Source organism: Dipodomys spectabilis, unplaced genomic scaffold (genome assembly GCF_019054845.1).
Source record: "Dipodomys spectabilis isolate Male_0828 unplaced genomic scaffold, ASM1905484v1 ptg000147l, whole genome shotgun sequence".
Classification (NCBI taxonomy): domain Eukaryota; kingdom Metazoa; phylum Chordata; class Mammalia; order Rodentia; family Heteromyidae; genus Dipodomys; species Dipodomys spectabilis.
In genome coordinates, this window is record NW_024870824.1 from 4,604,702 (window position 1) to 4,629,214 (window position 24,513).

Here is a 24,513-nt window from a genome sequence, read left to right on the forward strand (position 1 = left end):
CTCTTGCAGATGGGTCCCAATAGCTGGTACCTGCAATCCTAGCTAGCTACTCAAAAGACCAAACCTGGAGGATCAAGGTTTGAAGCCAGCTGTGCAGAAAAATCTATCTCAATCAGCAAAAAGCTGGGCTGAAGGCATGGCTCAAGTGGCAGAGCAATAGTCATGAGCAAGCAAACTGAGTTATCTTGACACCCTGAGTTCAAGCCTAGGTACTGTCAAAAGAATGAGGCCGGGCTCGGTGGCTCACGCCTATAATCCTAGCTACTCACAAGGCTGAGATCTAAGGATCGAGGTTCAAAGCCGAGCCCGGCAGGAAAGTCTGTGAGACTCTTAGCTTTAATAAACCACCAGAAAACCGGAAGTGGTGCTGTGGCTCAAGTAGTAGAGCCTAGTCTTGAGCTGAAGAGCTGAGGGACAGCGAGCACCCAGGCCCAGAGTTCAAGCCCCATGATTGCCAAGAAAAAAAAAAAGAATGAGAAAAAAAGAGAGAGAGGAAGGGAAGGTGGGAGGGAAAAGACTCATGCATACTCACAACTCTGGGATGATCCCACAACCATATAGGAAAAAATATTTTTTATCATATGATATCTTAAGCAATAATTATTCCCACATATAAGCAACAGTCAAGTATGTATCTACAAGTTTGTACTTAAAGTACATACCAAACTGACCTTGAAAGTGATACATTTCAATAGTGTAACTACAGAACAAATCAGACCTTCCCTTTCTTTTTTCCCATTACTGTCAGCTGTAAACAGGTAGCACAAGTCCCCAAGTCATGCATTGTAGCAAAACAACAAAGGCTTTTGTTCCATTGTATCTTTCCATACAGAACTACCATTATTACATGCTTACATATATAGGGGAACACTCCGTACTACACTGCTTATAGAAAATAGATTGTTAACCTAAGGGAAATGCTTTAATTAAATGTATTATAAAATGGTTGATACACAATGATAGATGATCACACCTGCAAAAGATAGTTTTGTTACAAATCCCATAAGTATTTTCTTTTCCTTAAAGTCATGATTAAATTTAATTCCCTTTTCAAGATTTCTGAACATGGGCTGGGAAGGTGGCTCAGTGGTAGAGTGCTTACCTTGCATGCATAAGGCCCTAGGTTCCATTCCGCAGCACCACATAAACAGAAAAAGCTGGAAGTGGCACTGTGGCTCAAGTGGTAGAGCCTTGAGCTGAAATGCTGAGGGGCAGTGCCCAAGCCCAGAGTTCAAGCCCCATGACCAAAAAAAAAAAAAAAAGATTGCTTAACAACTTACTGAAAAGCAAAAAAGGCCTTCCATGGTGGACTGGATATTTTCTGCTATAGTTACAAAAGTCTCATCCAGTCAATGTCTCTTTTTTAAATTATTTTTATTGTCATGATAAAGGTGATGTACAGAGGGGTTACAGTTACATAAATCAGATAAAGAGTCCTTTTCCTTTTGGACAATGTCACCCCTTCCCTCACTTTCCCTCAGTTTTTCCTCCCATCCCCACCAACAAGTTGTATAGTACATTTTCAACATAGTAGTCAATGTCTCTTTGTGCTCTGTCCCTGTGTATTTCTCCGAGGTAAAAATATGGGTATGAAGTCACTCACTGGAAGAACACGTGCTTAAAATTACACTGGGCACTGCCAAAAGGACCATCACAATTCATTCACAGGACTACATCCTCCTGTCCCTGGCAAAGAAACACTTGGACTGAGGGACAAAGGGGAAGGGGACTATTTTATTTTTTTATTTTCTTAACTATAACAAAAGCAATGCTCTTTTATGTGCTTACTAGCTTTAACTGCATGACCTAAGCATTCCCTAACCCAAAGTTTATGAGCAAATGCTCCTGCCTCTTTTGATAACTTACACAATTTTGTTTAGTATATTTAACTGCACTTCATTTAGAAAGTATTTTCGTGTTTGGGATAAAGGCCTAACTTTATTTCCTTATGGATACAAAACTGTGCCACCATTTCCTGACAAGACCATCATTTCTGTTTGGTTCAAACAACTTTATTATTTACTAATTACCCAATTTACCCCCCATATTTTAATAAATTTACTTCAATATTTTGTGTTTAATAACAATTTTCACAATTATATTTGTCAGTTCTTAGACATTTTTCTCAAAGAAACTTTTAGAGACAGCTTGCCAGTTTAATAAACAGTTCTACTGGGAATTTGGAATTTAATTAGATTGGCAGATGGGATGACTAGTAGGGGATGGGAACACTACAATATTTACCAAGTAAAATCTATGCAGCTTTTTCTTCTATGTTCCAAGGGAATTTTATGCTTTTTTATGTAGCTCTTTTCAAATTCCAATTAGATTTTATAACAGGCAAAATTTATAAAATTCCCTTTCTTGACTAAAGCCGTCCAGTTATCATCTCTGGAACCTGTGGCTATGATGAAATATCACCCCAGTGGTAGTATTATGTTAGATGGCACAATGACCTTATGATAGGAAGGTTATCAGAATAAGCCTAATCAAATCACAAGGGCTCCAAAACTCAAAGCATTTTCTACAGTAGAATAGTTAGATAGGAAAAAAAATCAAAGACATTTAAAGCTTAAGAAGTTTTCCACATGTCCATGCCACTGGAAAGAAGGAGGGATCATCTGAAAAGCCATGTGAGCAGCCAGACAAGGCAAGCAGCAATGTGAGCACAGCTGACAGCCAGAGAGGAAAAGAAAATTCAGTCCCAGATCACAAAAATAGGATTATGCTAACCACCTGAAAAAGATTGGGAGCAGATATTTTTCCCCAGACTGGTCAGATAAGAGACAAGTAAATTTGCATCTTAACTTAGATGGTCCCTCCCTAAGAAGAGAACCTAGGGAAATGGTGCTGTGGCTCAAGTGGTAGAAAGCTCGCCTTGAGCTGTAAGAGCTCAGAAACAGAGCGAGGCCCACAGTTCAAGCCCCACGACGAAGGAAGGAAAGGAAGGAAGGAAGGAAGAGAAGGAAGGAAGGGAGGGAGGGAGGGGGGGAAAGGGGGGAAGGGAGGGAGGGGAGAGGAGGGAGGGAGGGAGGGAAGGGGGAAAGGAGGGAGGGGAGGGGAGGGAGGGAGGGAGGGAGGAAGGAAGGAAGGAAGGAAGGAAGGAAGGAAGGAGAAAGAAAGAGAGAAAGAGGGAGAGAAAGAAAAGAAAGAAAGAAAGAAAGAAAGAAAGAAAGAAAGAAAGAAAGAAAGAAAGAAAGAAAGAAAGAAAGAAAGAAAGAAAGAAAAGAAAGAAAAAGAAAGAAAGAAGAAAGAGAAAGAGAAAGAAAGAGAGAAAGAGAGAGAAAGAAAGAAAGAAAGAAAGAAAGAAAGAAAGAAAGAAAGAAAGAAAGAAAGAAAGAAAGAAAGAAAGAAAGAAAGAAAGAAAGAAAGAAAGGAAGGAAGGAAGGAAGGAAGGAAGGAAGGAGGAAGGAAGGAAGGAAGGAAGGAAGAAAAGGAAGGAAGGAAGGAAGGAAGAAAGCAAGCAAGCAAGCAAGCAAGCAAGCAAGCTGGGCGCTGGTGGCACGCCTGTAATCCTAGCTACTCAGGAGGCTGAGAGCTGAGGATCTTGGTTCAAAGCCAGTCCAGGAAGAAGGGGGAGGGAGGAGGATCCAGCCATGTTATTCTGGACTTCTGGCTATGAAACCTGGAGAGAGTAAATGCTTAAGCCACTGTGTATGTGGTAATTACTTCTGGGACAATGGACACTAATACAGACTTCAGTCTTAGGTATTTTGTAGTTTTATTGATATTACAGTGTCTGTCTATTGCTAATATAATATAAAAACACATTAGTCTTATTTCCAAACAGCTTGTTAATCTCATTAATTAAACCAGTCTATACAGTGTTTCCATATAACCACATTTTCTGTAAGAGTTCTGGCCCTTCCTTTACAAGACAACCTCTGCATATTACTGCATTGGCTAGGATCTCAAAGAGTCATTGATAGCTGTGAAGGCGTACATCCTTCTCTCCTTGTAAACTTTCACCAAGTATGATGTCTATTGCTTTATATATTCTCTATCAAATAAAAGGCCCTTCCTATTCTGCTTTTTCTGTCTTTTGTGTCGGTTTGTAATCAAGAATGGATAATCATTCTGCTGAGTGTTTTTTAGAAGTCTGACACAAGTATACAATTTTTGTCTTTTCATCTGTGGGTTACAGTAAGAGATTTTGACCTGAAACATTCTTAATAGAGATGTTTCTATTTTAGTTCTTTTGTTTGGGGTATTTGGAAAGAATTCTCCACTACATGAGTCTTGATTGAGACAGGAACCAGAGTCCCCAATCACTGCCAGACATGCTACAGGCACATGACCTGGTTTTCAGCCATGGGCTTAACTTCTGGACCAGTGGCGCAAAGATGAGTTTAAAATTTACCTATGGCAAGAGGCACCTAAGCAGCAGAGGAATCTAGTTACAGAATCAACTGTGTTGCGCAGGATCATTGAGCCAGATTTTTCAGCACTCTTGAGTGGTGAATAGGAACAGCCAGACAATCCAGCACCTGCTTCCCTTGTTGTATAAGAACCATGATTTTGGGCGCAAGAGCCATCCCAATGTCCCAAAGGAAAATCCTGAATAAGAGGATTTTTTAAATGGGCTGAAGTTGTCATCTTGAAGACAAACAACTGATCCTAATATTAAGTGCATATGTAGAGTTCTTAAAGCTGATTCTAGCTAGTGTCATTACAGTAAGAATCCCTAGAAAGTCACTGAGTATCTCATTGGCTTTATAGGTATCAGCATGATGGGTGCCCAGGCTTTTCCTGCTGTTATATATCCACAACCACAGAGCTTTGATGGTGCCTTAATCCAATACTACCTCCTTCCAACGTTTTGTCGTATGTTGGGCAATGATTTTTTTTCTCTTTCTATTGTTTTCCAATGATTTTTCAGAAATTAGAAAAAATAATTTTTGGCTGACTAAGGTCAATTTCTTTTCCCCAAGAAGCTATGGAAAATGAGCACACACCTTTGCCATTACTTCAAACTATTTCTGGAAGGACAGACTATCAGGTTCATTTTCTATCTTAATCTCATCTCTCCTATAGATTCTTTCTCCCTTCTAATCACAGACTGAATATGTAATAACTAAAGCAGGTATAGCCATATAACTCTACCAAATTCTTCTATTTAAAGCTTTCCTCATGAGTAAATGAAGAAAGAGATACACATGAAATTGGTATAGAGAACTTTGAAAAACATGTAATTCAAGTCTTTTTAATAAACACTATTTTTATGTTCCTAGGCCCACATATGTCATATGTCCTATGTCATACAAATAATCTACCTACAAGGCGTGAAAAGGATCTAATACTCTACTTATGAGGAATATTTAAAAAACAAGCTTAGAAAATTGGCTCACTAGTTTATTTTATTTTATTTTTTGGGGGGGATCCGGTCGTGGGGCCTGAACTCTGGGCCTGGGCACTGTCCCTCAGCTCTTCAGCTCAAGGCTAGCACTCTACCACTTGAGCCACAGCGCCACTTCCGGCTTTTTTTTTTCTGCTTATGTGGTGCTGAGGAATCGAACTCAGGGCCTCATGCATGCAAGGCAAGCACTCTACCCACTGAGCCACTTTCCCAGCCCCTCACTAGTTTATAAAGTACATGGAAAATGCAAAAATTTTATGCAAGGGAGGAAATCACTCCTTTCCAAAACTATCATTCCAAAAATACCAGAACATATCATATATCAATTCTCTATGAGAGTTTTGCATTTATATAGAATCTGGTGCTGAAAATACTTTACAAATATTACCCTTTGGCATGTTTTGTTGTCCTTTGCAAAGAAACCACAGGAAAATATCAAGTATTATGCAATGAATCCAGCACTGACCTAAGGAAAAACATGATGTCTCATGATTCTTTCTTCAGCATTCTCTAAGCATGGGTGTGTCTATACACCGGGAGCAGAGCCAAGTGAGCAAAGAAAACCTGTATTTCTTTTACCACTTCAAATGAAAATATATGTGAAAACCTCTTAACTTCTCATCTGTCTTATTGTAATATAACAAAGCTCTGAAAGTATGGATGCCAATGGAGAATTTGCTACTGTGGTAGAATGTATATCACTAGTTCACTATCTGCCAGTCTAACATAAACTAACCTCTTCTGAACTCTAACTCCAAATTTGTATTCCATTATTATGATTCCTAGTCTTAAGAAATATCTCATTCTTCCCATGGATCTGTATTTTCAAATTCTGTGATCTGTATTTTTCAGTTTAAGTCTTCATGGCTATAAGAAATCCCCTTTGAAAAAGAAATTAAGAATTAATAAAGAATCAACATGAGAATTAATGGAGAATTAACATGAGAGGCAAAGTAGGAACTAAAGTGTATGAGGCCATTTATCTCCTGAAATAAAGGACAAATATCATCTTGGAGAATATTATGAAACAAATTTATGACTTCACTTTTTATTATGTGCTTATTACATGATAGCAAGTTATTCCTATTCATAAGATTTTTACACAAACAGATTCTAGAAAAGAGGACAATGCATCCAGAATCTAGTGCAAAGGACAACTGTGATAGGGGATGCTTTGAATGCCTATGGGAACCCTAGAGAAGCCTGGGAATACATAGTAGTTTCACTATTTCTAATAGTGGCCTCTGAAAAGTAGGCAAGGAAAAACTTCATTTTCATCAGAAGGACTTCTGACTTGCTACCAGGCATATGTATGGCTTGTATAAAAGTATTTTCAAAAAGAAAAAATACTCCAGTAGAAATATGTTACTACCTTGTTTTGCCCATAGAGGCTGTTGTTTTGTGGAAGTCGTTTCTCTATGAAGCTGTTCAAACAAAGAAATATGGCTGAAGGCATAGCTCTGTCAGTAGTAGAGAACCTGTCTAACAAGCATGAGTTCAAACCCCAGAATTGGCACAAAAAAATAAATTTAAAAAAGAGAAAGGAAATACACAAGATTAATGTTAATATATGGACCATGTTTATGCAATCCTCACCCTCTAAGGATTTATTAAATCCTCCCCTTTTGTCAGGACTTTTTTTTTTTTTGGGTCCAGTCATGGGGCCTGAACTCTGGGCCTGGGTGCTGTCCCTCAGCTCTTCAGCTCAAGGCTAGCACTCTACCACTTGAGCCACAGCGCCACTTCCGGCTTTTTTTTTTCTGCTTATGTGGTGCTGAGGAATCGAACCCAGGGCCTCAGACATGCAAGGCAAGCGCTCTACCACTGAGCCATCTCCTCAGCCCTGTCAGGACTTTTTAACTTGAAATCTTCCTGAAGCTCTTGAGTAGCAGACCTAACTATCACAGCCCATATATACCAATGTGGAGATTAACCCTAAAAGGAGAACTTAACCCTAAAAGGGCTTCATTTCTAAGTCAGATAGTTTCATTTAAATTTTAAGGAAAACTTGATTCTTCTTTCAGTCCTTGGCAAACAAAAAGACATGAATGTGATAGTATTGAGTACCATTCCAAGTTTTTCTTACTATTTCTAGAAGAAACACCAAAATGAGAAATTCCCTAAGTAGCTACAAAACAAGCTATAACTACAACCACAGCACTTAGCAACATACCCATGGATTTTCTGAACTAGATGAAATTAAAATTTTGTCTCAGATTGTAGATTTCCACTAATAAGACGTGAGACAATGAGCTAAGAAACAAATTCTTCCTGTTTCAACTTCCATGAGATAGATCTCCCTTGGGTTTTGGCTGGATAGTTATGGTTCCCTTCATCTGCAGAGCTTCCTTGCTCTGTCTTGATCAGAATCCATTTAACTTCAAGATCCAGTTCAAAGGCCACCTTCTGCAAGAAACCTGCCTTATCCTCTCACCTTCATTGTGACCGTCTCTGCCACCAGAGATGACGTTGTGACCCTTCCCTTCCCGCCTGGGCTGACCTTAGGTCTTGTTTTAATCAATAAAGCATAGCAAGAATGATGCTGCACAGCCTCTGCCCTTGCTCTCTGAGCATCAGTCACTGTGGGACATTCAGGGGAGCCTTACAGCATGAGAGACTGTGAAGAAATGGAGGGAGAGAGGGCGGGAGGGAGGAAGGGAGTTAGGGAGGGAAGAAAGAAGGGGAAGGAAGGAAAAAAAGTGGAAGATACAGCCAGGTCAACCATTCCACCCATCCAAGGTGACATGAATGAGGTCATATTGGGTTCTCCGAACCTACAAAGTTTCATATTTTTGCCTGTCTCTGAGACTGAATCTATGTTAGTTTTCCTAAAACTATGTAATGCTTCTCTTAACTTTTCTGTTGCTTAGACACTCTGAAAATAGGTATTATTACATTCCATTTATTCTCTGAATAATCCAATAATTTACACTCTTGAAAGATTTCCCTAAATGTTCACTACATTAATAATTAAGGGCCAATGAACAATTGAATTTTGATGCAACACTAAAACCTTAAACCTCTCTTCTTGTCTCTTAAGAACATTTCTACTTTTCTTGACCATACTATGAAAGTAAAGAGAAAACAGGACCTTTCATTTTTCCTGTTATATCAGCTCATCCAGAACTATTCAATTCCCTTTAATTTTAAAATTAATCTGTGTTTCAACAATACATAATTTCTACATGTCAAAATATTCTCAAAGTAGTATTAGGAATAAGTATCACATTTAAAACATGTTAGATACTAAAAAATAAAGGAGCCCGATAATAAATTTTACACATAACATTTTGTAGAAAGGTACAACTTTCTGTATGCAATAAACAAAGACTGGAGATGAGATGATTAAGAAGAAAATAAATAAATCAAAATGAAGCATCTGTGTAGAAAAAATCTTCATTTAAATGCTTCATCATACTAATTTACTTTTCAAGTGAGAGTAAATAACTGCGTATGACATAATTCTGGAATTTGAATTATATACCATGTAGCTAGATAAGTGGCAACAGATTGCTTTCATATCAGTGAGATTCTTCAAAGAACTGGGCTACTAGAGACTTACAGTCTTACAGAAAGACTCCTAAGTAGGATATATTTGTTTGGAAATACCACCAGTAGGTCTTTCAACCGGAACAAGGAATACTCAAGTGAATAATAACACCTTTGCAAATTAACATGACATTACAAACCTGAAAGGCAGGTTTTTGCTAACTGCAGAGAATGAAACTATTACATCTGAAGCAAGTAGCTTATTTCTTCACAAAAGGAATATAAATTCTGCAAAAACTTTCCACTCATGCCCTTAAAATATCCACTCAAGCTTTATTTAGTGCTTTGAACATTAGAGAGTCCGAGTTCTCTAAGAAAACATAACTCATGTTAAATTGTTTGGCTTAGGCCCTTCAGGATAAGGTAAAGTAGGGACATGGGGAGGTGTTCCTCTGACACCAATGATACTTCCTTCCCTGGCATGCAACAGTATGCACTAATGGCTTTCCATAAAGAGAGTTACACTCACTCTCATTTGTAGAGAAAACCCTCACTTGATCATTAAACTAAAAAGTGTGTTTATTTTTTGCAAAGTACTATTCATATTTTTTCATATTTTTTATATACTGAATTTGCTCACATTGATCAACTTGTGATAAACTTTCTCAGATCTCAAGGTGTTGGTTTTTTTTAAAAATTGCTTTTTATTGCAATGTAACAACCTCAAAACTTACTGGTTTAAGCAACATTAATTTACTTATGATTCTAAATATTTGGTCAGAGTTCAAAAACAGGCTGGGTGGGGCTGGGAAGGTGGCTCAGTGGTAGAGCGCTTGCCTTGCATGCATGAGGCCCTGGGTTCAATTCCTCAGCACCACATAAGCAAAAAGAAAAAAAAAGCCGGGAAGTGGCGCTGTGGCTCAAGTGGTAGCGCACTAGCCTTGAGCTGAAGAGCTGAGGGACAATGCCCAAGGCCCAGAGTTCAGGCCCCACAACCGACCAAAAAAAAAGACAGCTGGTGTTTGCTGAACCTTGTGTGGATGGAAAGGTTTACCTGGTCTGGAGAATCCAATATGACTTCATTCACATTGCCTGGGTGGGTGGTGGAATGGCTAGAATGGCTGGGCTTCCTCCTTCCTTCCCTTCAATGTCTCTCACCCTATAAGGGTACTCTCTCCAAGTGACTTCATCCCACATTGACTGAGCACTCAGAGAGCAAGGGCAAGAGGCTCTGCAGCCTTGTTTTTGTTGTTGTTTTGTTTTGTTTTATAACCAATAGAGCTTTGTTATGCTCTACTGATTAAAAAAAAATAAGCCACAAGGTCAGCCCAGGTGAAAGAGAAACAGAGGCCATGAACCTATAGTGAATGAGTGGAATAACTGTAGGATGCCATCTTTGTTGACAATCTACTTTAGCCTTATCTCTCCAAGCCCATTCTATTTTTAGGTTTCCATCCACCTACTCATCTTCTTTGTAATAGTACAACAAAACAAAGACAGAACAAATGCCAAATGTATCATGTTGATTATTCATATTTAAAGAGGTATACTAAATGCTTCCATATAGTTCATTGCACTTAATCTCCACAAAAACCATGCAAATTTGACATTTTTATTTCTATTTTACAAATATATAAATTTACACAGGTGGAGAGAACATAAGGACTACAGCTACAGCAACACAGAAAGAAGCAGGGTAGGTAGGATTCCAACCCAGATGTATGGGACTAAAAGCCTCAGCTTATTCTATGACGTGCTTTGAGAACTGAAGCATGGAATAAGACATGGAGACCATGAAGTGTGAACAGTATTTCTGGTATTATTAGTTATTTATCACTTTACTCTCTTTCTCTTACAAGTACAAAGTTGTCCACCAAGTTACTACAATATATCACAACAGGTAATATATCAAACAGAAAACAGAATAGAGCTAACCTTCTATTTGTAAGGTCTGAACAGGAACACCTCCCTCCCTGTTGGCTAAGTTTCCACCCAGTATCTGTTACCTAGGTAACTGGCAGACCTGGAAGCAGTCACCTTCCCCTCCTGCTAGGTCACATACCTCAAATCTGACCTTAGGAGGGTCCCAGACCCTGAGGTTATATCCAGATCCAGTGTGGCCACACCTCTTCCTGCCCTTGGCCTAGATAAGTTCTGGCCCAGGGGTGGGTCATCCCTTTTTTTTCCTTTTCCAGCCATGCCTCTCCACCGTGCATGACAGGGGCAACAGTTGGGTAAAGAAACTTCTTTTCCTGCCTGAATAGCGAGTGGTGTTCTCTTCCTCAGCTACCTAATGAAACCTACCTATTTAATATACCTTACACTATTAAATCACCTACAATTAAAATATTTGCAGAAATTTAGAAACAATGCCAGTTGTTGCACCAAAATTGTTTTGCTTTGGACTATAACAGCTTTTTTATTGCTATTATAAAGGTAGTGTACAGAGGGGTTACAGTTATATAAGTCAGGATTTTGTTGTTGTTGTTTTGTCAGTCATGGGGCTTGAACTAAGGGCCTGAGCACTGTTCCTAAGCTTTTTCACTTAAGGCTAGTGATCTAACCCTTTGAGCACAGCTCTACTTCCGATTTTCTGGTGGTTAATTGAAGAGTCTCACAGACTTTCCTGCCTGAGCTGGTTTCAATCTGTGATCCTCAGATCTCAGCCTCCTGAGTAGCTAGGATTAAAGGCATGAGCCACTGGCATGAGGCAAGTATATTTCTTTTTGGACAAGGTCATTCTTCCCAGTTTTTCTCTCCTGACCCACACCCACAAGTTGTATAGTTCATTCTCAACATAGTGTCTAGTGAATACCACTGCTGCATTTGTTCACCCATAGCTATTTTCATTAAAAAATATTTTGATATGTAATTCTTCATAGTGGGTTTTATTTAATAAATTGTTTTTAATTGCTTAGTTTAAATTTATAATAGTAATATCATAAAGATATTTCACATAAGCAAAAATTATTTAAGGTCTTAAAACCACAAAGCCTGAGATTATTCCACTATACTAAAGATATAAGTATATTCTTGGTGTCACATATTTCAAAATAGGCATTGTCCTTGATTGCTTTATGTCTGGAGAAACTTTTCAGCCAGGATTCTCATAAAAAATGAGGACACTGAGACCAGGGCCAGCTAATGCCCTAGGAACAGAACTAATATAGAATAGTTACCAATAACACAAGCATTTTCCTCTACCAGTTGTGTTTTTTTTTTTTAACAAATCATTTTAAGATAAACAAGACGTCATGAAAATGTCATCAATAATAAAATGGAACTAATAAAATGGAAATAAAATGGAAAATAAAAGCAATTGAAAGGAATCTTAGACGTGAAATAACAGATACTATCATTCTTTGACAGAAATCAGAATCCTCCTATTAGTTATTTTCAAGAGTCTAAAATTTTTGCTTTGACAGAAGTAAGAATTCCTATTAGTTATTTTCAAGAGTCTAAAATTTTTGTTCCATCAAATTTGCATTAAATAAATTAAATCCCTATAAATATAGTTAAAATATAGTCAATTTTTCCTCTATGTCTTGGACATCCTCAAAATATTTCAAGTTTGTGAATATTACAATTAATCTTTCTGCCATGCACTAGTTGCTCACCACTATAATCCTAACTACTGGAAAGACTGAGATCTGAAAATAAATGTTCAAAGCCAGATTGGGAAGACAAATTCACAAGACTTTTACCTCCACTTAACCAGCAAAAAGCAGGAAGTAGAGATGTGAGTCAAGTGGTAGAGTACTAGCCATGAGCAAAAAGAGCCCAACAAGAGTTCAAAGCCCTGAGTTCAAGCCCTAGTACTGGCATGCAAGCATGTGCGTGCGTGCGCATGCTCATGCATGCGTGCACGCACACACACGCACGCACATACAGAAATCATCATCATATTTCCAAATGTGCTATGATATCCTGGACTGGATTTCAGAACAAGAAAGAATATTCATGGAAAAATGTTAAAGCCCCAAATAATCTATAGTTTAACTTTAATACTTTTTTAAGAAAAAGAAAATAAATTATATATCCTTCTGATAAAATTTTTGGGAACTCATTAATAACCTTGCTTTATCTAGGACATTCAGATGATTCTTTCTCTACATTCATAAGCCTTACAGAACAGGAACTCACATTTTAAGCCACAGATCTATGTTTTATAAACACATTCCCTCACATAAGATACGGTCATTTGAACTCCAAGTTGAATAATGAAAAGATTATATTTCACAATCTTTAAATCTCCTATATTTAATATTAATAAGTATGAATTCATAGTAAAACAAATGTTATTGTATAGAGAAGGTTTAGGAGAAAGCTTAAAAAATCTATTCATCTTCTATTTGTATTTTTCAAGCTATAGTGCAATAAAGATTGCTGAAAATTTTTTTACTCTCTTCTCATCAAAAGCTAATTAATTACCTTTTCCTTGATTCTGGGCTACCCTATGACTGTTCTCATCCCTATGGTACTTCACAAGTGATGCCAAGCTATCAGTTCCAGACTAGCTATTAAAAGAACTGGCTGCTTTCTCCTTGGTGTTGCAGAGTCCTGAGACACCATAAAAGGCTAATTACCTTTCTAGAGAGACCCAGATCAGTGACCCAGATCAAGAGATCAGGAAAATAGAGAAATGGGACCCTTCTGAGCCCATCCTTTTGGATTCCCTGCCCAGACACCCAGGCTGTGAAGGAAGACTGAAATTTTAGCTCCTCACCATCAACAGACTATCCAACTGCCTGATCAATATTAGCAAGTGCTCCCAGTCAGTCACAGGGAGAAAAATGACTCAGAGAGCTTGTTAGCTGCTCTTGTATCCCTATCTTAGGGCTCATTTCCCTTAGCATCATCATCTTCCTCTTTTTTTTTTTTTGCCAGTGCTTGGGCTTGAACTCAGGGCCTGGGCACTGTCCCTGAGCTTCTTTTGCTCAGGGCTAGCATTCTACCACTAAGCCACAGCACCACTTCTGTTTTTCTGTTTATGTGGTACTGAGAAATCGAACTCAGGGCTTCATGCATGCAAGGCAAGCACTCTATCACTAGGCAACATCTCAGCCCTTAGCATCATCTTATATGATCGTATGTACTTAACTTTTGGCCTTTTTTGCTTGTCCTAGACATATACTAATTATTGCAATTAAGGGAAACCATGGGACCTATGTTTTTTGGGCCTGGCTTGCTTCATTTAATATAATTTTTTCCAAGTCTTTCCATTTCCTAACAAATGGGGTGATGCCATTCTGTCTGATGGAGGCATAGAATTCCATTGTGTATATATACCACATTTTCTTGATCCATTCATCTACTGAGGGGCATTTGGGTTGGTTCCATATCTTAGCTATGGTGAATAATGCTGCGATAAACATAGTTGTGCTGGTAACTTTAGTATGGCCTTGTATGTGATCATTTGGATAAATGCCCAAAAGTGGGATTGCTGGGTCATAGAGTAGCTCTATGTGGAGTCTTTTTTTTGAGGGGGGTCCAGTCCTGGGGCCTGAACTCTGGGCCTGGGTGCTGTCCCTCAGCTCTTCAGCTCAAGGCTAGTGCTCTACCACTTGAGCCACAGTGCCCCTTCCGGCTTTTTTCTTTTTGCTTATGTGGGGCTGAGGAATGGAACCCAGGGCCTCATGCATGCAAGGCAAGTGCTCTACCACTGAGCCACCTTCCCAGCCCCTATGTGGAGTCTTTGGAGGTACCTCCATACTGCTTTCCACAGTGGTTGAACAAGTTTATACTCCCACCAACAATGCAGTAGGGTTCCCTTTTGGCCACACCCCCTCCAGCATCTGTTGTTATTAGATTTCTTGATTATAGCCATTCTAACTGGGGTAAGGTAGAATCAGTTTTGATTTGCATTTCTTTTATGGCTAGAGAAGTTGAGCATTTTTTCCTATGTCTACCGGCCATTCTTATTTCCTCTTCAGAGAAGTCTTTTAAGTCTTTAGCCCACTTACTAATCAGGTGGTTGGTTTCTTTGAAATTTGTTGTTGGGGGATTTTTGAGTTCTAAGTTCATTAAGAGTTTCTAAGCCACCTGTCCTGCTTCCAGACAAGATTGTAAACACTGATATTCTATGATCTGAAATCCCTATGGCTTGTTTATTTTTTTTAATCTCTTCTCTCAGTGACTCACAGAGCAATGGGGAAATCAGAGTGCAAAACACCCTGCTCCTCCACTCATACTCAAGACTTGGACTTCTTTCTTCATATTTGTACTTCTTTACATAGGTATGCAACAGTCGTGTCCAGGCAACCAGCAGTGATTAACAATGGAGTCTGGCAAACTTTATGCCTGGGCTAACCTCAAACCCTGATCCCCTAATCTCCACCTCCCAAGAAATTAGGATTCTAGGTTTAGGCTACCATACCTAATCCCCTCACTCTTGAACAGTAACTTACCTTTATGACCTTACTATTTTTGAAGAGATTAGGCTCACATAGGCATGTGAGGTGACACTTACAGTGTTTAACACTGACTGAAAGGAAGTGACTTGTTCCCTGAAAGACTTTGGAGGGGGAAGAAAAAAGGGATTTCAGATCATAGAAATGTCAGTGATTATAGTCTTGCCTGGAAGCAGGACAGATGTCTTAGAAACTCCTAATCACCAGCTAGTTTATGTCAGGACACTTTGTAGGAGACAGTCCAAAAGACTCAGGATCACAGAAGAAACAATGTACACAGAAAAATCAGAGCTCAGAAGAAGATATGCTCAGATCTAAGCAGTTAGACAGAGGGGCACTGGGCAATCAGAAATGAGCTGGAACAGAAAGTCCATGGGAAAAATGACTCCCATAAGGTATATTAATGACCTGCTTTTTTCCCCACCTCCTCTGCAAGAACACAATAACTAAGTACTGGGTGCAGAAGACGCATTTCTGAAGGCATTGCATAATTGAAAACTCATTTTTACACAGGAACAGCAGAAAGGCAAGACTGCTCTCTCAGGACACACAAACCTACAGCTGCCTCTCGGCTTTGTTTTATGAAAATGACACTGAATTATTTATTATCTAGATTATTTGGCAAAATACATTACTAACATAGCTTACCATAGCCCCTGTTCAGTTATTTTGTCAATGCTTATGATATCTAACATGCCTCAGAGGCTACTGATTTGGGGAATAAATCTGGGGACCCTGGCCCTCACACACCACAATCAACAAAATACATGGAGGGTATTCTTTCCCAAATATAAAAAGCTTTTACAAATGCAATGGAATCTGATAAAAATAATGGCACAGCAGTTGCTATACTTGGCTGCCTAAATTGCAGTGCACAAGGGTGTTTAACCCATACTAACGTTGTTTTGCTAGCTAAAGTGCCCCCACAAGGTGGCTGCAACATAATTCATTCAACCTCTCAAATTAAAATTAAGTGATTTTTTTAAATAAAATTAATTTGGGGAAAATTCCAAACTTTAAAAGAGGATGAACTGCATTAACATTTTTATAATAGTCTAGCCACGTAAATCATAATCATGTATCATAACAAAGTAAGTATCATTAACTTTAGGAGCCTGTATTAGGTTTTTGTTGTTGTTTTGTTTTTTGGTCCGTCGTGGGCCTTGAACTCTGGGCCTGGACGCTACCCCCAGCTCTTCAGCTCAAGGCAAGCGCTCTACCACTTGAGCCACAGCGCCACTTCTGGTTTTCTGGTGGTTAATTGGAGATAAGAGTCTCACAGACTTTCCTTCCCGGGCTGGCTTTGAACCGAGATCCTCAGATCTCAGCCTTCTGAGTAACTAGGATTATTGGCATGAGCCACTGGTTCCTGGCTACATTAGTTCTTTACATATGAATTTACTGAACCCTCACAGCAACTATGAATTGAAGATAATTACAACAGCTAATACTTCCTTAAGTGTGTTCCAAGTACCTGCCACTGTTACAAGAACACTACATCTTTCCTAAGTGTGAAACTCATTTAATCCTCATCCTTTTAGAAATGAGATAACCCAGGCATGCTAATATGCACCTGTAGTCTCAGATACTTAAAAGGTTGAAGGAGGATTGTTCCATCCCAAGAGTTCCAGACAAGCTTGGGCAACACACTGGGAGGAAGGGAGACTGAGAGGGAGGTAGGAGAGATAGAGGGAGAGAAGCAGGGAAGTGGGGAGGGAGGATAGAAAGGAGGGAAGGGAGGAAGGAATGAGAGAAGGAGATAGCTGGAAAGTAACTTTACCACAAGCACCCAGTTAGCTAGGATTAAACTCCAGACTGCCTGGGTCTATCTAGTCTGAGCACTCTACATTGAACATTCATACTAAGCTGGAAATGCTGAGACTCATGTAAAGGCTGAAGCTCTGACGAAGCCCTAGGGAGAGCACTCTCAAAATCGATGTCTGAGCCAAAGGGCCTTATTTAACTGTAGACTTAACAGTTATCTGAAAAAATGTGGCCAGAAAACTAATTAGGAAGATATTGGTTAGTCATAAGAACAGTGTAATTGTACTTACTCCATCAGATTCAAAGACTACTATACTGGTGAGCTAAACTGCTCTTGAGAACCATCAGTTACCTGGTTTGATTTTTTTATACCTACCCACTATCACACACACACACACACACACACACACACACACACCTTCTACTCCTTGATAGTTTACCACAACCCTAGAGGTACTCACACACTCACACACACACACACACACACACACACACACACACACACACCTTCTACTCCTTGATAGTTTACCACAATCCTAGAGGTACTCACACACACACACACACACACACACACACACACACACACCTTCTACTCCTTGATAGTTTACCACAATCCTAGAGGTACTCTTAGCCTGCCTGTGGAACATGCAACCCATTAAAAGATTTTTAAAAAATTGTAACTTCATATAAGGAATGTAAGGTAGCACAGTCAGTTGCACAAAGGAAACTGAGATAAATAACCAGAAGAACCCAATAGTGCTTAGGAAAAAGGCAAGAAGAAACAAGGGTTTTAAGGGAGATACCATTAGGACACACAAAGGACCTCTGAAATTAAATAACCTGATTCTGAACTCAAAATTTCAATAGGCAAAATGAGAAAAAGACAACAATCAAGACTAAGAACTTATTCAGTTCTAAAATATCAAATAGGCATTATAAGCAAAAATACCAAATACTAAAAACAGAAAATGTAGACATATAGCTGAGTTTCCCAAAGGAGAAACAGTAACTAATGAAGATGACATAAACGGAAGGGATGAGGGAGTGGGGAGAACCTATCTGTGATGAAAGAAGGGATAGTTTCCTCCACTGTGTGGGTTCCCAGCACTAACAGGGGTAGAGGGCTGGGAAATGAATGCATAGGCTTGGTAAAATATTTAAAGTGACAGCCTAACTCACATATCTCTCTGCCTTTATCAGTATGACTTTACTATCCATCTGTCTACATTGATATGACTTACTACTTCAGGAAACTTAGGAATATGAAGTTACAAATTACATCATTGATTGTCACAAAACATTTCAAACATCTTTTTATCTGAATAGACAACGCAAGTGCTCCTTATGAAACATTCCCTACTCACAGCTTCACAAATCTCAAATTCTTTAATCAAACACTTTGTCATTTCTGTAATAACAACTTTCCTTATACCAATTCCTAAAAGACTTACATGTACTCTCCATTTTTGCCCTACCACATCCAAAATGCTCAATGTAATAGTCTTCTTTACTGCTGTAAGCAATAACCTTGACTGTATTCATAGATGATTTAGGGAGTAGTAGTCAGGGGGGTCAAGATTCAAGGAAAATCACATAGTCAAATATACTGAGCAGGAACTTTATAGAGGAAGAATAATCAGATTTCTCAACTATAGCACTGGAAATTAGCACACAAACAATAATTACAGAAAGAAAACTTCAAGTCAAGATGCTATTCATCTTCCAATCAACAAAACAACAACAATAAGACATTATTTTTGTGCAATGAAAGTTTTTCTTATCTGTATCTTTTTTTTTTTTTGGGTCCGGTAGTGGGCCTGAACTCTGGGCCTGGGCGCTGTCCCTCAGCTCTTCAGCTCAAGGCTAGCACTCTACCACTTGAGCCACAGCACCACTTCCAGCTTTTTTTTCTGCTTATGTGGTGCCGAGGAATTGAACCCAGGGCCTCATGCATGCAAGGCAAGCACTCTACCACTGAGCCACCTTCCCAGCCAAGACATTATTTTTGAATATGTAAGAACTAAGCCTAACCAGGGACTCCAGTCTTAGGAAATCTTTGACTATTTCACTAACTAGACAAAGATATCAAGAACAGAAATCCAAGTAAAGAGGGGAAAGGGTACAATGTGGATGAAGCTAATACAAATTGAAATGTTCAACAAATGGAGTCATGGTTTCAGTATACACTGTGAAAAATGAACTAATTGCAAGTTGTGGGCAGGGACAAGAGGAGGAAACTGAGGGAAAGTAAAGGCACGCATGACATTGTCCAAAAAGAATGGTACTCATTACCTGACTTATAAAATGGTAACCCCTATGTACATCACCTTAATTAATAACAACAAAATCATATTTTTAAAAAGAGACATACAATAAGAAAACATTTAACAGATAAGAAAAATTACAAACTATATCAGTAAAACTCAGAAGGGAATGTTATTTAATTTTTATATATTAGTACTGATTTTAAATTACAGCTGCTCTGAAATATCTAATAGGAAAGAAACCACTAATCAGATGGAAAAGCAGAGATATTCATGTTACTGATAAGTGAACAGAGGATGGAGGAGAAATTTGACCATGTGACAAAAGAGAGGAGGGGAAGGATGCAGAAAGAATAACCAAGTATATGGGTTGGGAATGTGGCTTAGTGGTAGAGTGCTTGCCTAGCATTCATGAAGCCCTGAGTTCAATTCCTAAGTACAACATACACAGAAAAAGCTGGAAGTGGTGCTCTGGCTCAAGTGGTAGAGTGTTAGACTTGAGCAAAAGGAGCTCAAGGACAGCCCAAGCCCTGAGTTCAAGTCCCAGGACTGGCAAAAAAAAAGGGGGGGGTGGGGATAGCCAAGTATAATAAACACTGAATAAAAGAGATGCAAAGAATAGGAAAAAATATAGTGTTTATGATGATAATAAATGAGCGGTAGAGGAACTACAACAATCTTTTTTTTTTTACCACAACAATCTTTATGAGAGGTAATCAAACAGTAGCTATCACAAATACTCTATAAATTTTAAAGCAAATGGGGTGAGTGGAGTTTTTAGATCACAGTTTTGGAGGCTGAAAGGCCAATGAGCATGTCACTGGCTCTGGAAACCATATATATTGCATCATGGCAGGAGTGTGCATGAAACAGAGACCAGCCTTGGTAAGGCAGGAAGCCAGAGTACAAGGAGGGGAGGGAGTTGGGGGGGGGGGGCGGGAGAGGGAGAGGAGAGAGAGAGGGAGAGAGAGAGGAAAAGGGAGAGGGAGAGGGAGAGGGAGAGGAAGAGGAAGGGAGGGAGGGAGGGAGGGGGAGAGGGGAGAGAGAGAGAGAGGTTCTTTTTTTATCAGTAGATATAAATTACACAAGGAGGGGAGGGTTTTCATTTTGACATCTCACTATACTATATACAATCGATCTCATTATATATCAATCAATTTCACCCCTCTTATCACTCTTCCTTACATTACAGTACACAATCTTCAATCTTAACTATTTCATTTTAGAGAATCTAGTCTAGGGAAGTAAGAGGGCCAGATAAACATACAAATTATCTGTCACAGGATTATCAGTTAAAAGCAAAAATAACCCTTCAACAAGAATGGCCATCAGTGGAAGAATTACTGACAAAACTACAGTCACAACTAGAGTACCTCCTTCCTCTTCCCTCCCTTCCCCTCCCCCCCTTTCCCTCTCTGTCCCTCTCCACCCCCCCCCCCCCACCTTGAAGGCATGCTCAGCCCTGCACCCAGAAGATATTCCATCAGAGTTGTCAAAGGAACAAAGGAATCACTGAACTTACCCAGAGCCCCTACATACAAATTATTTGTGGGGTCTCTTCATCAAACAGAGCCCTCCCAACTTCATTGAATGGCAATTAATAAATTCTCTAGAGGAGTTAAGCTGTAAATCAAAATATTTTTAAGGTGAAAATACTTCTTTTCATCTCAAATTTCTGAGATGATATTAGAAAAGGAAAGCCTTCTATTAGAACAAAAGTTTTACACATGAGCTTCATCTTTCTTTACAAGCTCTCTCAATATATCATGCCTCTCAAGGTAAGGTCTTGTTCTAATATAGCTATTTCATTGACACTCCTTACTAAAATGCTCCTAACAAAGAAATGATGTGCGGCAGTTCATGGTACAAAAGGCCATAGAGTTCTCCTGCTCACATTCTTCTCTGCTTTCATTGCTTCCTAATTCCTTGATTCCTTCCTCTCCTCTCAACCAACAGCCTTGAGCACAAAAGCTCAGAGACAGAGCAAAAGCTCTAAGTTGAAGCCTCCAGACCCATAAAAAAAATCAAAATAAAAAACAAAAACAAAAAAACAAATAGGCAGTGGAGTTGTAATTCAAGTAGCAGAATGCCAGCCTTGAGCAAAAAGTCAAGTGAAAGTGCAAGGCCTTGAGTTCAAGCCCAAGTACCAGCACCAAAACTAAATAAAAATAAAAACAGCCAAATGACTGAGGACACATTCAATTTTAGGCATATGGGATTAAACAATATGTGTTATTAAAGCATTTCATTTTAATGTGGATATTTAACAATTGCTAGGTGGCTTGTGTGTGTGTGTGTGTGTGTGTGTGTGTGTGTGTGTGTGTGTGTTTTAAATGTCACCACACTTTAGCAAAGCATATGTTGCTAAAGAAACACAACTATAGATAGTCAACAAGGTTAGGAAAGGGATGTTGCTAGCCCTGATTATTTGTTCTGACTTTCATGTACCTATGCGTGTGTGTGTGTGTGTGTGTGTGTGTGTGTGTGTGTGTTAATGAAGTTTAAACTCATTGCCTCCCACTTACTCTAGCACTGAGCTGCTCTACCACAGAGTCATTGCCTAGTCCCCTGATTACTAATTCTTTTGTTATAAATTCTCCCTATTTAGTCCTTGCTGTGCTGTTAACTAAGTGGACTGGAACTGTCACTATTCTCTTTGGCTTCACATCCTCATCTTCAATCCTATAGATCATCTAAGACTGAGTCATCATTTCACACAATGAAGATGCTGAGATCCACATTTCCCACCTTTTTGTTCATTGCTAGCCTCACTATACAAATGCACCATTCCTCTCACTTTCTGATTTTATCTGTTCAGTGGCTCCAAATACATCTCAAATCCCAGGGTCTATCCTGCAAGTGAAGTCTGGGTCACTCTACAGTTAGAGTGTATCTAGATTCAGCAAGCTTGTCCCACCATTAGAGAAACGCTTCTAGCAACAGTATAAGCAACAGGACTCTTCCAAGACAGGTGGCCAATTGGGATATCTGCCACATCAAAGGAAAAACAATAAATATTGGGCATCTTTACAGGTCTGGGCAAGGCTGTGTGACCTTCAGAGAGTTTGCTGAATCACTTTCAAACATTTGTGTCCTTATTTGCAAAAGGCATTAACAATACCTGTCCAACCCACATCATAGGCTGTCTGTCTTAAAAGATCAAATAAAACATACCTGAAAGCTCTTTCAAAGCATGAAGCACCACATCAATGATTAAGGCCATTTTGATAATTCATTAATTAATTTTTAAAGGACTAAAGGAGTTGACATGATATTGACATTTTAAACAATAAAAACCAGCAAGGTACAAAATAATAACAGCGATAGCTTCAGTCTGTATTTATTAAGCAGCAGACATTGTTCTAACCTCTGAATATTATCTACATTCATCAGAATGACTCACACTGCAGATGAGGAAACTGAAGCACAAAGGAAGTAGCTCAATGCTATAAATATGGTAAGAAGAAGAAACAGAATTTGAACCCACAAAATCTTACACAGGATCCAATTCTTGCAACTGTACTGCCATGCATCTACATTTAAAAGGATAAGAACAGTTGGTTTATGTATCAGTATACATTAATGTACTCTGGCTTTCCTTCAGACGATATAAATCTTTAATTTTTTGCAATATATTAGAATATGCATATTTCTACATAGATGTAGAAAACAGTATCAATAGTGAGCACCTATTTAATACTTAGCAGGAAGGGAATTGGATGAGAGAAGAGCTTCTACTCTATATAAACTTTTGTACTATTTTGATCTTCTAACCTGTGTATCTTATTTAGGTCAACTGGCCTAAGGAAGCAAATACATCTTTTCAATATAGGAACGGGCTACCTTTCTGTTCTTAGGAATCCTGAAACCAATACAGTAGAGAAGCCAAGGATACTATGTTAAGCAAACACAAATTCTCATGTGAACTTGAACTGATATAAACCAGAAACCTAGTCTCAAATGTGTACCTTACCAGTACTCACCAACTACTCAGTTTTACTGGACTTATACATAAACCAGTGGGAAAGTTTTGACCCAAATCTTCAGATCAATGCCCACAAATGGGAAGCTAACCTCTACTTTCTGTGTTCATACTTACAATGGTAGTGGGAACATCCCTCCCACAAGTACCACCACCCCCACCCCGGCATGGGAGAAGTCAGGGTGTGCTAGGGTTTTAGAGTGCTGAGTGTCCTGCTTCTCACTGGGACTCCATATAGCATTTCCTGCCACCTGAACTCAGAAAAACTAGGAATCCAAGCCAGAACAGCTGAGGGTATCAGGCTGGTGTCACTAAGCAGGGACTTTTGGATATGAATGCTATACTTCAAGTATCCAAGCAAAGTTCTTGGCTTCCAACTTGACACTGTATCCAGAGATCAGATCCCCACAATCCAGCTGGCTGTTGGGAGAAAAGGGATCATGGTCCTTAGGAACAAATAATCACTAGTCCTGCAACCAACATGGGCTGCTGCTGCAGCAGCTGTGAAGCTCCCAACTGAACAGGGGATGTGCCATCCATCCATTGTCCCCCTATGGAACATACCTCTGTGAACATGTGAGAACTACCTGTATCTTTTTGCTCTCTTTCTTTCTTTGTTTTTCTTTCTTTCTTTCATTCGTTCTTTCTTTCTAAGGTTTGGAGTTTTTTTGTTTTTTTGTTTTTTCGGGGGGGGGTCTGGTTATGGGGCCTGAACTCTGGGCCTGGGCTCTGTCCCTCAGCTCTTCAGCTCTAGGCTAGCGCTCTACCACTTGAGCCACAGCATCACTTCCGGCTTTTTTCTTTTTTTGCTTATGTGGTACTGAGGAATCGAACCCAGGGCCTCAGGCATGCAAGGCAAGCGCTCCACCACTGAACCACCTTTCCAGCCCCTGAAGATTTTTTTTTTGATGGAGTCTTACTATATACCCCAAACTGGCTTGGAACCCTCTTACCCTCTTGTCTTAACCTCCCCCGTACTGGAATTACAGGCATGCATCTCCACACAGGCACCTGCATCATTTAAGAATACTAATTTCTCCCCTCTCACTTCAAGCCATCTAGAAAATGTTGCCAAAAGCAGCCAGCGTTGCAAATCACAAGTACTATGTCCTATGAAGACACAGAATGTCACTAAACAGCTACCTCTTAAGCCAGAGGAGCTGAAGGAAAGTTAAGGGATCTGGCAAGAGGTACCAACAAGAAAAACAAAAGTTATTCTCACCAGGCACTGGTGGCTCCTGCCTGTAT

The 24,513-nt window shown here is 39.3% G+C and overlaps 1 protein-coding gene across 4 annotated transcripts in view; it reads right to left on the bottom strand.

Annotated features, from left to right (window-relative positions):
- The window catches only part of Epb41l4a (erythrocyte membrane protein band 4.1 like 4A), a 238,135-nt gene that overhangs the window by 151,391 nt on the left and 62,231 nt on the right, over positions 1-24,513 (bottom strand). The gene's annotated exons all lie outside the window — the stretch shown is intronic.